The sequence below is a fragment of the Sinocyclocheilus grahami genome, unplaced genomic scaffold (genome assembly GCF_001515645.1).
Source record: "Sinocyclocheilus grahami isolate Dianchi unplaced genomic scaffold, SAMN03320097.WGS_v1.1 scaffold914.1, whole genome shotgun sequence".
In the NCBI taxonomy this organism is placed as follows: domain Eukaryota; kingdom Metazoa; phylum Chordata; class Actinopteri; order Cypriniformes; family Cyprinidae; genus Sinocyclocheilus; species Sinocyclocheilus grahami.
Genome location: NW_015506093.1, coordinates 10,466 through 23,645, shown reverse-complemented (window position 1 = coordinate 23,645; position 13,180 = coordinate 10,466). Strand labels below are relative to the sequence as shown.

The 13,180-nt window shown below is 41.3% G+C and overlaps 1 pseudogene; it reads left to right on the top strand.

Annotated features, from left to right (window-relative positions):
- The first annotated feature begins 11,806 nt into the window (after nucleotides 1–11,806).
- LOC107564178 (histone H1-like) lies at nucleotides 11,807–12,467 on the top strand (annotated as a pseudogene).
- The last annotated feature ends 713 nt before the right edge of the window (nucleotides 12,468–13,180 follow it).

Below are 13,180 nucleotides of genomic sequence, written 5' to 3'. Positions count from 1 at the left end.
AGCTGTAAGGCTGGAAGAAGCTCAGACATTTTGATATCCTGAGATACGGACAATAAAAACACAGTGTATTAACATACTGTCAGGGGTGCTGTAAAGGATCCACGTGCAAAGGCAGTCCGTTAGAATCAGTCTCTTTATTGAAGACACAAAACAAGGCAGTCTGTCGTACGATGACACAGAACTGGATGAAACACAACGAAACACAAATCGACCGGGATGGTCTGGTTCTGAGGACTCCCGTCTTGGAGAGAGAGAGCTCGTATGGGCTGGGCTCACTGGAAGCAGCCACCGGGCACCGAGAACACTAAGACGAGCACAGCACACTAAGCAAGACAAGACATGGTCAGAACTCTGATAGTATCGACATGAAGGGCCAAACAATACCGTATGCATCTCACACAATAATCCGACAGAGAACAGTGAACCCAACCACTAGAAATAGAGTGACTAATAGATCAGAGTGGAAACAGGTGTCCCCACAAAGTAACACACACGCTGATTGTGATTACAAACAGGTGGAGATGAGAGCTAGAATGAGCATGGGTGTGCCTGAGTGTGTGTGTGTGCATGATAGAGTATGTGTGTGTGTGAGAGAGAGAGAAAGAGAAGCAAACCCAGCTCATGACACATACAGGCATTGGTTTCCATCTCACTGAGAGAAGATGCAGGAAAGCTTCTTAATTTATTTATTTTATTTTATTATTTTATCAATCCTAAATGTAACTGGAAGCCAGTGTAAGGACCTGAGGACTGGTGTGATATGCTCAGATTTTCTGGTTCTAGTCAGAATTCTGGCAGCAGTGTTCTGGATGAGCTGCAGCTGTCTAATTGTCTTCTTGGGAAGGCTGGGAAGGAGACCATTACAATAGTCCACCCTGCTGGTAATAAAGGCATGAACAAGTTTCTCCAAGTCTTGACTGCAAAACAAAGCATCTAATTCTTGCAATGTTTTTGTGATGATAGTATGCTGATTTAGTTACTGCTTTGACATGACTACTGAAACTTCTTTCTCATTATTTGACTTAGTGGGAGCATATACAGGCTAAACAAGAGCGGTGCAAGAATTGAGCCTTGTGGGACTCCGCATGTCATGGACGTCCACTTAGACTTATGCTCTCCTATACTCACATAATAACCTCTCCCTTCTAAGTATGAATCACCATATTTCATGTAGGAAGGACTTTGCAGCAACAATAACCCAGAATCAAAACCCTGTGTGATTGTTGCTATAGAAATATATGAAGAAATTACACAAAGAGATCAAGTTTAAAATATTTAACTTCTATTTTGGTACATTTAAATTGTCAGAGACAAAATACAAACACATCTATAAATGTAAAAAGTGAATTTTACCGTCAAACATAAGTGATGCATACAGTCTATACAATCATGTTGCTTCAGATTGTATGGAGTGACGGTTCGCCACAACAGTATTTAAAATTATAGCTGTGCGATATGTACACAAACAACCTATCGTGATTTCTTTGATCAATTTTGCGATTTCGATTTGAATCATGATTTTGACACACGGAGACATGGTTTACAGACATAAATGCATTCAGTGTGAATTCGAAACATATTTCCAAAATAAAACCAATTAGAGTGTTATCAAAAAGCTGTAACATGTCTTTAGAACAGACATAAGGCAAAAAAAAGGGATTTGTCCAGGGATTTTTTTTTGCCATGCATTGGTCATAGAGCTCTTTGTGGCTTTGCCTCAGACGTTGAAATAGATCTGTTGCACCAGGTTCACACGTACTCCGTCTGCAGTGTGTATACAGTATGTGTATGTGGTGCAGAAGCAGCACAGACTCATTTTGCTTTCGCACAAGACGTGTTTGCTGTCTGCTCCTGATCCGCGGCTGTTTATCCCAAACACAACATTTATCCATTATTTTGATTTCAAAGTTTCTGAGAATGCTTTTTCAGCATTATGATTCTCTTTTATCACAGTACAGTAATACAATCTTTCATAGACATATTCATGGTTTAAACTCAATAAATATAACTTTGTTTTCCTACCTCCACGAGTGCAATCTATTGTTGCCTTGTTTATCTAAAACTGCACTTTTCCTTGTTTTAAATCTAGCCAAAAAGTGTCTCAGGTTACATATGTAACGTCTCAGGTTACTTATGTAACCATGGTTCCCTGAGTAGGGAACGAGACACTGAGTCCTCTAGGGGTCGCTATGGGGAACGCCTCGTCGTGACCCGTGTCTGAAGCATACATTGAAAAAACACCAACTCGTTGCACCGATTTATACTGTAGTCGCACCGGTAGTGACGTCATGGCTGTCGCCGGCCAACGAGTTGGTGTTTTTTCAATGTATGCTTCAGACACGGGTCACGACGAGGCGTTCCCCATAGCGACCCCTAGAGGACGCAGTTCGAAGTTCCCATGAAAGGGAACCATGGTTCCCTGAGTAGGGAACGAGACACTGCGTCCTCTAGGTTTCTTGCCATGCTGCGGACGCAAGCTTCAGACAAAGAAGTGAATGATGTGTGCTCCCGCACCTATTTATACTATATCCGCACCGGTAGTGGCTGTCGCCGGCCAACGAGTTGGTGTTTTTTCAATGTATGCTTCAGACACGAGTCACGACGAGGCGTCCCCCATAGCGACCCCTAGAGGACGCAGTTTGAAGTTCCCATGAAAGGGAACCATGTGTTGACTGTGAAACAGTAGACTTAATTATATGCATTGATGGTGTAATTACTACATTTCCGTGTCAATCCATGTTATTTTGCAGCGCAAAAAATGCGCTGTCACTTTAATTCAGCGCTTGCAGCACAGCAGAAATAGACTCCGTGTGGAAACGATCGCTGCACTGCTGCAGACACACCGCTCCTGGAGGGCACTGCAGGACCGCAATTGCGAGCAGTGTGAACGCTCTGATCTGTTAACATGGGCGCCGGAAAAAAATACGCACCACCGACGGAGTGTGTGAACCTGGCGTTCCGTTTGTATGCCTGCCTGGTCTGTTCTGTTCTCCTGCTCCATTTAGGCACACTGCATTCTGATTGGTTCGGATAGCATACTGCGGGAGGTCGGGGCGCGGAAAATCGTGCTATAAAGCGATTTAGAAATCGCGCATGCTCAAATCGTATTTTATGACAGCCCTATTTCAAATGTTTATTTCTTCTCTAAAAGGAGTAGTTACATGACAGCGTTTACTTTTAGAAGTGAGAAGTGAAGACCAGGAGACTCGGGTGAATATTCAGCAGGATTCTTTATTGCGGTTTGATGCTCCAGTAAGTCAGTCTAACTAAAGCAGTGAAACATGGAAGTTTTATATACAATTTAGAGAGCAGTCCTTACAGGTCAAGACAAAGCAACCTTAAACAAAGGATGTAAACAGTTATTAGGAGCCTGACCAGCTTCACGAGCCCCAATCCAAACAGTATAATTGTACCATGCAGATACTTCACAGAGATAAGAAATACATCCTCAACAAGTAGTTCTGGTCATAAACACTTGCCAGAACTTTAAAGACTGGAGCAGGGTCAAAAGCCACCAAAACATGATCACCTCAGGTACTGCGCTTGTTTAACTATTAATATGGAGAGCAATAGCAGAAGCCTCTCACTAGACATTTTGCTTCACCAGCTGGTATTGTTGCTTATCAAATAAAATGTAAGAAAACAGAGACTCTTAAATGTGACATTAGATGGGTTTTCTAAGAAGGGAAGTAAATGAAAATGACATGCACATGTTGCTGTGAATCTTTCGCTCTTGTGCTAGTATTTTAAGGTTTATGAAACTAAAGATGAAGAATAAGAATAACTATCTTCCCCACTCTGGTTAAAACTATAGAGCAGAAATAGAGCAGAAGTCAAACCACAACCATCAGCTCAACCTTTATTATGCATCTTAACACTTATGTCATTTTTTCACAACAAGCAGCTTCTAAAGTTAGCAATGCACAAATAACAATGTGTCTCCAGTGATGAGCTAAAGAAGCTGGAGCAACACATGAAAATATGAGGCATATTGCCATAAATGTGAATTTTAATTTTTTGCTACCCATGGCCTCCGGAAAATGAGGCTCACAATAGAAACAGCCCACATAATGCTGTGACTTCCACTACAAGGTACCAAACCACACCACTGAGAGAAGCGTCTGCAGAACTTGCTTTGAATGTGAACATTGATGCTACAATTATATTAGAGATGTTACCATTTTTATGGTTATCAAATCTCTGCAAACATAAACTAATTATAATAATTAAACACATAATGATTACATATTTATAAATATGCAAGCTGTAAGGCTGGAATAAGCTCAGACATTTTGATATTCTGAGATACGGACAATAAAAACACAGTGTATTAACATACAGGCATTGGTTTCCACATCTCACTGAGAGACGATGCAGGAAAGCTTCTTTCTCGCATATTCTTCCTTCACATTTATTCCTTCTCCCCCACTTCTTCCCCTACCTTCCCTTCACTCAGTTTGTAACGGTCACCACTGTTTCTTTTGTAGTTCTCTCCCTGGTACTAGGGGGAGTTGGGGAAGGTAACTATTGTAGCTCACCCTTTATAAGGAAGTGAGTAAGAGGGTAGGAATGTGCTTTGGCAGGGCTAGGAGCTTACCTTTGTTTAAGCCATTGTATGAGACCTATTTTGAGGAACATCATTGTTCTTTCAGCTAAATGGAAGTGATGTTTTGGTTTTTGTTTGGATGAAGTGTGTATATGTATATGTAAATGTAATGTTTAGTCTGATTATTTAATTTTGTTTGTATACAGAAGGTTTTCTTTTGTGAGTGCATGGGCTGTGCCAACCATCAACCATGAGGTTGAAAAGAGTGAGGACTTTTTCATCCTGATTATTTGTTTGGACTGATTTTTTCTTGGGATATACCTTGATGCTTGTTCTGGAATGGGAAATGGATGTTTAATATGGACATTAACCACTGTGAGCTTCAACAACAATGTTCATCTGTGATTCTCTACTCCTTTAAGAAGAGTGTTATAAGGTAGTGTGGTTTCATGTCTGTATGTAATCAGGTTCAATGGTGTATTTTTCTGTGAAAGTTTGTTTTTCCTTTTTCTTTTTTGTTTTCTATTGTACTGGGGTTAAAAAGGAAACCACTTTAAAATATAGTTGGTGGATGATCCCCCTCAGATTTTGTGTGACTCTGGTTGTTTTATTATAGCTGGTGTTACAAGTTCACTCAGAATGGTCAATAGCAAAATATAATGTTCAACATGAATGCAAGTGATATTCACAGTCATGTTTGGTATCATTTGAAATGTCTCCGAGTAACTGGTACGGTGGTCTCAATCTTACAAGAAGTAGACTCCCAGTGTCTTTCATGCAGATTACCATCTGTCGCCAAAGGGTGTAAACTCTCCATGTCTAGGCCTTGATCAATGCAAATTCAAATTGTTAATTCCTGTCTGCATTTAGAGGATGTTTGTCTTGGTCTGAGTACTTAAGGAAATGTTGCAAGAAGATCAGGCACAATTCTGTAGCCAGATGAGCCCGTAGTGTGTCCATACTCCATATTATGTATTTTTCTGAAGTCAGGTATGCATCTTTTACTCTTAGAATTACTTTTGAGAATTTTATGTATTGTATTGATTATCCATGAATTCCCAGATAGCAAGAACGTTTGGGCCAAATGTGGCTGATGGCTGTCACATTTGGCCTAGGTATAGCATGGCTGAGCACATATGGGCCAAACTTTAACCGTATATGTTTTGCCATGGATTTAGAATTGAAGGGAATTTTCCTTTGGATTACTTTTTTTTTTTTAAGGTATATGGTCCAGATGATGGCACACAACTGAGAGCCAAATGTGGCTTGGCTATGGCACACCATGGAATATGTTAACATTTGGCTTTTATTTGGAAAAAAGCATAAACTGCTGGCAGGTTAGTGGCAGTCCACATCTCAGCCCATTCAACAATGCTATTGGTTGCTTTGTCTTCCCTTATTCCTATTGGTGGATTACTGAAATGTTTAAAATATATCCGTTATTTCCCGCTCTGCTTCCTCTTTCAATCGCCGTTAAAAAAGATGATGAAAAAGCTCCCTATTTCTCGACGACAAAGAACAGACTGAGTTTCCTTACAGACCTTTTAACCTCTGGTCTGCACAGAACATGTCCTCAGCCAGAGAATGGCGCACAAACTGCATTCCCATGTAAATATGCATCTAAATGACACTAAAAGGACTTGTGAACAACTAATCATTTCTATGCCTAACTCCATATTATGTATGTAACCCACATGTGTGACTGTCAGGTCTTAATCATTTATTGTGTGTGTATTTTGAATAACTCTTGAATGGCTTATAGGATTATATTCATGTTGGGTATGTATGAGTGTGAAAATTCTTGCTTGAAACTGCACACACCTTCTAAATGCTCTACTAGTGCTCGCCATAATAAATAGATAGCTCTTACTTTTTCCTTGAAAATGCACGCTTCAAACAGAACAGTCAATGAAGACGAAGAAGAGAATGATGTGTAGCTCCCGGCGCCGATTTATACTGGAGTCGCACCGGTAGTGACGTCATGGCTGTCGCCGGCCAACGAGTTGGTGTTTTTTCAATGTATGCTTCAGACACGGGTCACGACGAGGCGTTCCCCATAGCGACCCCTAGAGGACGCAGTTCGAAGTTCCCATGAAAGGGAACTCGGACCATGTGCCTGATGAGATGACACGTTGACTTATGTATGGGGGGAGAGAAATATACAACACCCCAGCAAAGACGATATCTAATCGATCAAGGCACCATTTGGGATGTGTCCAAAAGGCCAGTTTAAATACTCAGGACACCATCAAATTTTCTCTCTTCCTTCTTTTTTTGCCTTTTTCTAGCCGTGCTTTTTAGTCATCGCTTTTTGCGCTCCTTGAGCGTGCTCTGGCTTACACGCCAGCTCCTCCAAAACCATGAGGAGAAAAGCCACCTAGTCTCGTCAAACTTTACATTTATTTCTTTACTTTAGTTTATTTTCTTTTCCGTTGAGAGTTTCGTGTTCCGAGTTAAGTTTTGCCTAACGCCGTGTCTCCGAAAGAGTGCCGTCTAAAACTTCAACTTCAACCACAACTCCGCTTCGTCAGCCAATGCCCAACCACTGGCTTCCCAAGACTGAACTTCCAGCCAATAAGAAAAGTGGGAAACCCCCTTTTCTACAAGGACGACAACAAATGGAACCCTCATGAAGATTCAAACACACACATACTAAACATGAATAGCAATTCTTAAACTATTCAATAGTTATTCAAAATACATACACAATAAATGATTAAGACCTGATAAGTCACATGTGGGTTACATACATGATATAGGGTTAGATATAGCAGCAATGATTAGTTGCTCGAGTCCTTTTATTGTCATTTAGGTGCATGGAAAGGCAGTTTCCGTGCCATTCTGTGAATGCATGAAGACCAGAGATTAAGAGGTCTGTAGGAATCTCTGAAAGTCTGTTCTTTGTCTCCTAGGTGGGGGATGTCAATTCGAAGAGCTTGTGATCACTATCACATGTTTCCATGTGACTGTCACGCTGTGCATCCCTTTTGACCATTATTCTTGATAACTTGCCCCCAAAATTGACAATCTCCTTGGAATTGTCAATAAGTGTTCTTTTGTTTAAATGCTGTGAGCTACTCAAAGCTGCTAGTTGGTTCAGGCTTGGGGGCCAGGATCTGATTTATGACATCCTGTTGTCTTGGGCCTCTTGTGGAATGTTTTGACTCCTCGTGCCTCAACCATGTTTTGACCAAATCTTAGATTGTCTGATATCCTACACATGTCTTAGATTTTTCCAATAAAGCATTATTTATATTGAAAAGATAAGTATCTTGTGTTTTGTGCTTACAAGTTAATGTCTTAAACTGCCGATCTTGTTACTCTGCTAATTAATAGTGTTTTCACTATATTTTGGATATTAATATCCATTGCAGAATTGATGATGTGCTGCTCGTTCAATGAATCGCTGGCTGTCTCAGTGATCAGCCGTAAAACAGTGATTCTGTCCTGATTCCCTTTGAGCTAAATTTACCTGTTTCCCTTACACTGCGTTTAAGTGCGAACTGTAGTTTCAATATGAGGAATTGCCCTGCTATAGACTATTGGCTGTGCTAATTAGAAGGCGGTCACAGCTGTTTTCACTTTAGTGTTTTAGACTGTGTATTTATCTGATGTCTGTGTGCTGATGAGGAAGTATTCAGGCCTCCTCGTCTGAAGACCAACGAGTGTAAATACCTGCGCTTCACCGAGCAACGAAATCGCCTAGGCACTTAAGTATAATTTTTATCTTCCCTGTACACAATCTCCTTTTCTGTCCTCTCTTTTCCACCTCTATCATGTGTTTCCAAAACATTCCGGTTATCTCTCGACAACGCTCTAAGGTCACACACAGATGGCAACGCAATGTTGCTAACCTGCATCCTATCTCTACATCCTCTACTGCACCCCTTTCTTTCTCTGTGGGTCTCTGGAATTGTCAGTCAGCTGTCAACAAAGCAGACTTCACTTCTGCTTTTTCTTTAAACTCCCCACTTAGCATCTTGGCAATTATAACTCCTTTGAATCTCATGTGATCACTATAACAGCTCCTGTAAAACTCCAGGTTGTGGTAATTTACCGCCCTCCTGGGCAAATTCTGTCCACCTTCCTAGAAGAGCTGGATGGGCTGCTGTCCTCATTCCCGGAGGATGGCAGTCCACTTTTAGTCTTTGGTGATTTCAACATTTCATCTGGACAAGCCTTATGCTACAGACTTCCATTCACTCCTTGCGTCATTTGATCTCAAACGACTTACCACTACAAGCACGCACAAATCAGGCAACCAACTTGACTTAATTTACACACGCAATTGTATTGCAGACAACATTCTGGTAAAACCCCTACATATCTCTGATAATTTCTTCATTCCATTTAAACTACATTTAGCTACCTGTGTGCCACCAATCCCTATAACGGTTACTTTTAGACGAAACCTACGCTCCCTTTCCCCTCCCATCTTTCCTCCGTTGTATCCTCCTCTCTTCCCTCACCTACCCATTTCTCATCTCTGGATGTGAATGCAGCAACTGACATTTTATGCTCTACTTTAACCTCTTGTCTACATGATATTTGTCCCCTCTCCTCCAGGCCAGCACGGGCTGCTCCTTCTAACCCCTGGTTATCCGATGTTCTTCGTGCTGCCTTCACAGAACAACAAACTGGATGCTAACCAGTCAGGTTTCAGGAGTGGCCATTCAACTGAGATCACATTGAGCTACTGTCAGTCACAGAAGCCTTGCGGATTGCAAAAGCTGATTCCAAATCATCAGTTCTTATTCTGCTGGATCTATCTGCTGCTTTTGACACTGTCAATCATCAGAACTTCCTGTCTGCCCTCTCTTCACTGGGCATCACAGGGATTCCTCTTCACTGGTTAGGTCTTTCAGGGTGGCTTGGGGAGGGGAGGTATCCAAAGCACATCAGCTTGTCACTGGGGTTCCTCAGGGATCAGTTCTTGGACCCGTCCTCTTCTCCATATACACAACATCACTGGGTCCCATCATACAGGCACATGGCTTATCCTACAATTGCTATGCTGATGACACACAGCTCTCTTTCATTTCAACCAGCTGATCTAACGGTAGCTGCACTGATCTCAGGCTGCCTGGCAGACATCTCGGCATGGATGAAAGAATATCACCTACAGCTCAACCTGGCAAAGACTGAGATTCTTGTCTTCCCTGCCACTCCAACTCTACAGTATGATGTTTCCATCCAGCTAGGTTCTTTTACAATTACCCCATCAACTTCGGTCAGAAATCTTGGTGTAACCTTTGACCAGCTGACCTTCAAAGACCACATTGCAAAGACCGCTCGATCTTGCAGGTTTGCATTGCACAACATCAGAAAGATCAGGCCCTTTCTAACGGAGCATGCTGCACAACTTCTTGTCCAGGCCCTTGTCATTTCTAGGCTGGACTACTGCAATGCTCTTCTGGCTGGACTTCCATCAAGCACAATCAAACCTCTACAAATTATTCAGAATGCAGCGGTACGACTGGTCTTCAACGAGCCCATAATAGCCCATGCTGCACCTCTCTTTATCTCCTTGCACTGGTTACCAGTTGCGGCTCAAATCAAGTTCAAGACATTAATGCTTGCATATAGAACAGCCACAGGCTCAGCACCCGCCTACTTCCACTCATTACTACGAATCTACATCCCCTCCAGAAGTCTGAGATCCGCTAGTGAGCGACGCCTCGGCTACCATCACAGAGAGGCTCAAAATCACTTTCCAGAACATTCTCGTTGACCATTCCTGGCTGGTGGAACGATCTTCCCACTCCTATCCGGAATGCTGAATCCCTGACAATTTTCAAGTGATAGCTGAAAACTCATCTCTTTCGAAGCTACTTGACTTCATCATAAAAAAATTAAAAAAAACTCTCTCTTTATTTATTCCTTCTCTTTCTAGCTTGTACTTATTTTAACAATATCTAGAAACTTGGTATTACAAGCACTTCCTGTATCTGTTTGCCTCTTTTTAAAAATAATCGCTTTATGTATCCCCCAAGTGTAAGTCGCTTTGGATAAAAATGTCTGCAAAATGACTAAATGTAATGTAAATGTCTAAGAATAGCCTGTTACTAAAGTAGCTAAATGTTTCCTAATTTAAAAAGGCACTCATGGCTTGGGTGATAGAAAAGAATGTGTGCAGTGCTGATTTACACTAATTTATGTGCTTGTCTTGAAAAAATATCTGAAGTGTGATACTAATTATGATTTTTAAACAAAAAATAATAATAGGTGTGGTGTAAATATGGTTAAATAATGGCATTTGGTTTATCGGCCACATAAGGGCCATCAGCCCTTTACAGAACTTAGCCATATAAGAACATCATGTAAGGTCCATATATCAGCCACATCTGTTTTTATTATTTGGCTCACTCTGGGTTGAGTTATGGCACTGTTTAGGTTCAGTTCTGGCTAAAAAGATGTGGACCAGTTTAGGGCCGGCGAACAAACTAATCTGGGCCACACTTTAGCTGTTGATCTGGGCCAGATCCTCGCCAAAGGAAATTTGCTGACTGGGTTGACTATGCACTTGGCATAATACATATTTTCCTGATTGATAATAAATTGTTACGTTTGAATTTATTCTGTTTACTCTGGAATGATTGACTCTAGTAGGTCACATCGTATTCTTGTTACCGAATTTCTGCGTCAGGTTAATAACCGACTAAAGTCCAGTTGAGATGGAACATGGGGCAGGCCAACTGAGATTTTAGAGATCCGGCCAACACTTGGCATTAGTTCACGTGTAGTTAGACTGTAAAGGCCGAAAGGTAATTTCCATGGAGGTGTAAACAAACAACAGAACTTCAGAATCATAATCTCTCCACAAAAAAACAAAAACTGCAGCCATAAAGCAGTAAAACGCACAAGAATCAGCAGTGATGAAGAGCAGTTACACCAACAGAGGTGTCGTGTGCTTCAAGCTGCCCAAAACAACTTCTGAATGTAACCTTCCATAAGTCCCTCAATGACGTTTCTTTCATTAAAGCCATTGCCAAATTGATTATTCAACACATGGAGGAAAAGACCAGTCATTTACCACGATTATTACACACAAGTCATGTGAAATGTAGATGCAACCTTGTCCATTCCCGCGTGCAAAATAAATGTTCACTTGTCATGTATTTTGGGCTGTAAATGAAGTTCAGTACCTTTACTCAATGTGTACGGTGGTTTTACTCTGCCAAACAATTTACAACTTCAGTTTTGTTCCAAATATGAGGAGAGAAAAAACAAGCATGAACGGCTCGTGCAGGAGCACAAACACTGAGCAGAGCAGATTGAGTCTACATGGTTCTCATGATGTGGTTAAATGCACAGCTCCGCCCAACAGCGCCTCATTGTTGATCAGTCAGTTTGTGTTTGAGTCTAGATTCGATCAGAGAGATCATGGAAGAAACCATTCCTGCCACTGCAGCGACTAAAGCGGCTAAGAAGAATCAGCAGCTAAACGCAAGACAACGGGCCCAAGCATCGGCGAGCTCATCGTTAAGGCTGTGTCCGCATCTAAGGAGAGGAGCGGTGTGTTCCTCGCCACCCTGAAGAAAGCGCTCGCTGCCTGTGGCTACGATGTGGAGAAGAACAACTCCCACGTCAAGATCGCTGTTAAGAGTCTGGTGACTAAAGGGACCCTGGTCCAGACCAAAGGAACCGGCGCCTCCGGCTCGTTCAAACTCAACAAGAAACAAGCCGAGACCAAGACAAAACCAGCCAAGAAAATCGCTCCTAAAGCCAGGAAGCTCGCAGCCAAGAAACCTGCCGCCGCTAAGAAGCCCAAGACCGCAGCAGCGAAGAAGCCTGCCGCTAAGAAATCTCAGAAGAAAGCCAAGAAACCCGCTGCTAAAAAGGCAACGAAGAGCCCCAAAAAAGCAAATAAACCAGCGACTCCTAAGAAAGCAGCAAAGAGCCCTTAAAAGATCAAGCCGGTCAAACCCAGGATGGTGAAACCCAAAGCCACCAAACCTAAAAAGACAGCAGCCAAAAATAAATAAAATCTCAAATCATCTGTGGTTTATCAAAACGGTTATTTTAAGATCCACCTACTGATTCATTGTAAAGAGCATTATTATTATTATTATTTATTTATTTATTTTGTATATATGTTCAGTGAGGCAAAAACAATGGCCTTTCATGTTCGAGTACAAATACTTGTGTACGTTAATATTGCTATGAGTGAATATTTTATGGATGGAATCTAAAGTACGTGTATGTTTACATGTTTATACAAGTACATTATGAAACTTCATACTTTCTCATCATTATTACTATTAGAAGTAGTAGTATGCTTAAAATCAGATAATATAATACAGAATAGACAAAGCAAGTTTATATAGCAGTTATACATGTAGAAGTGGTCTTCATATAAAGTACATTAAAAATATCAAATTATTACAATTATAAAACAAACACATAAATACTGAGATAATGGGATAAATTAATAAAAAAAATAATCTAAGAGGCACTATTAAGTACTACTGCTACAGTACTATGTGACGTGCTTGAAAATTGTTGTCAGTAGCAGAAAGAGGGTTGGGTTTGAAGTTTGGAGGGAAGTTCACTGATTGGCTTGGAACGTGTTCAGACTCCAGCCAATAGGAAACTGGCACGCTTTCTTTTAAAAGTCATATCACTTTAGAAAAG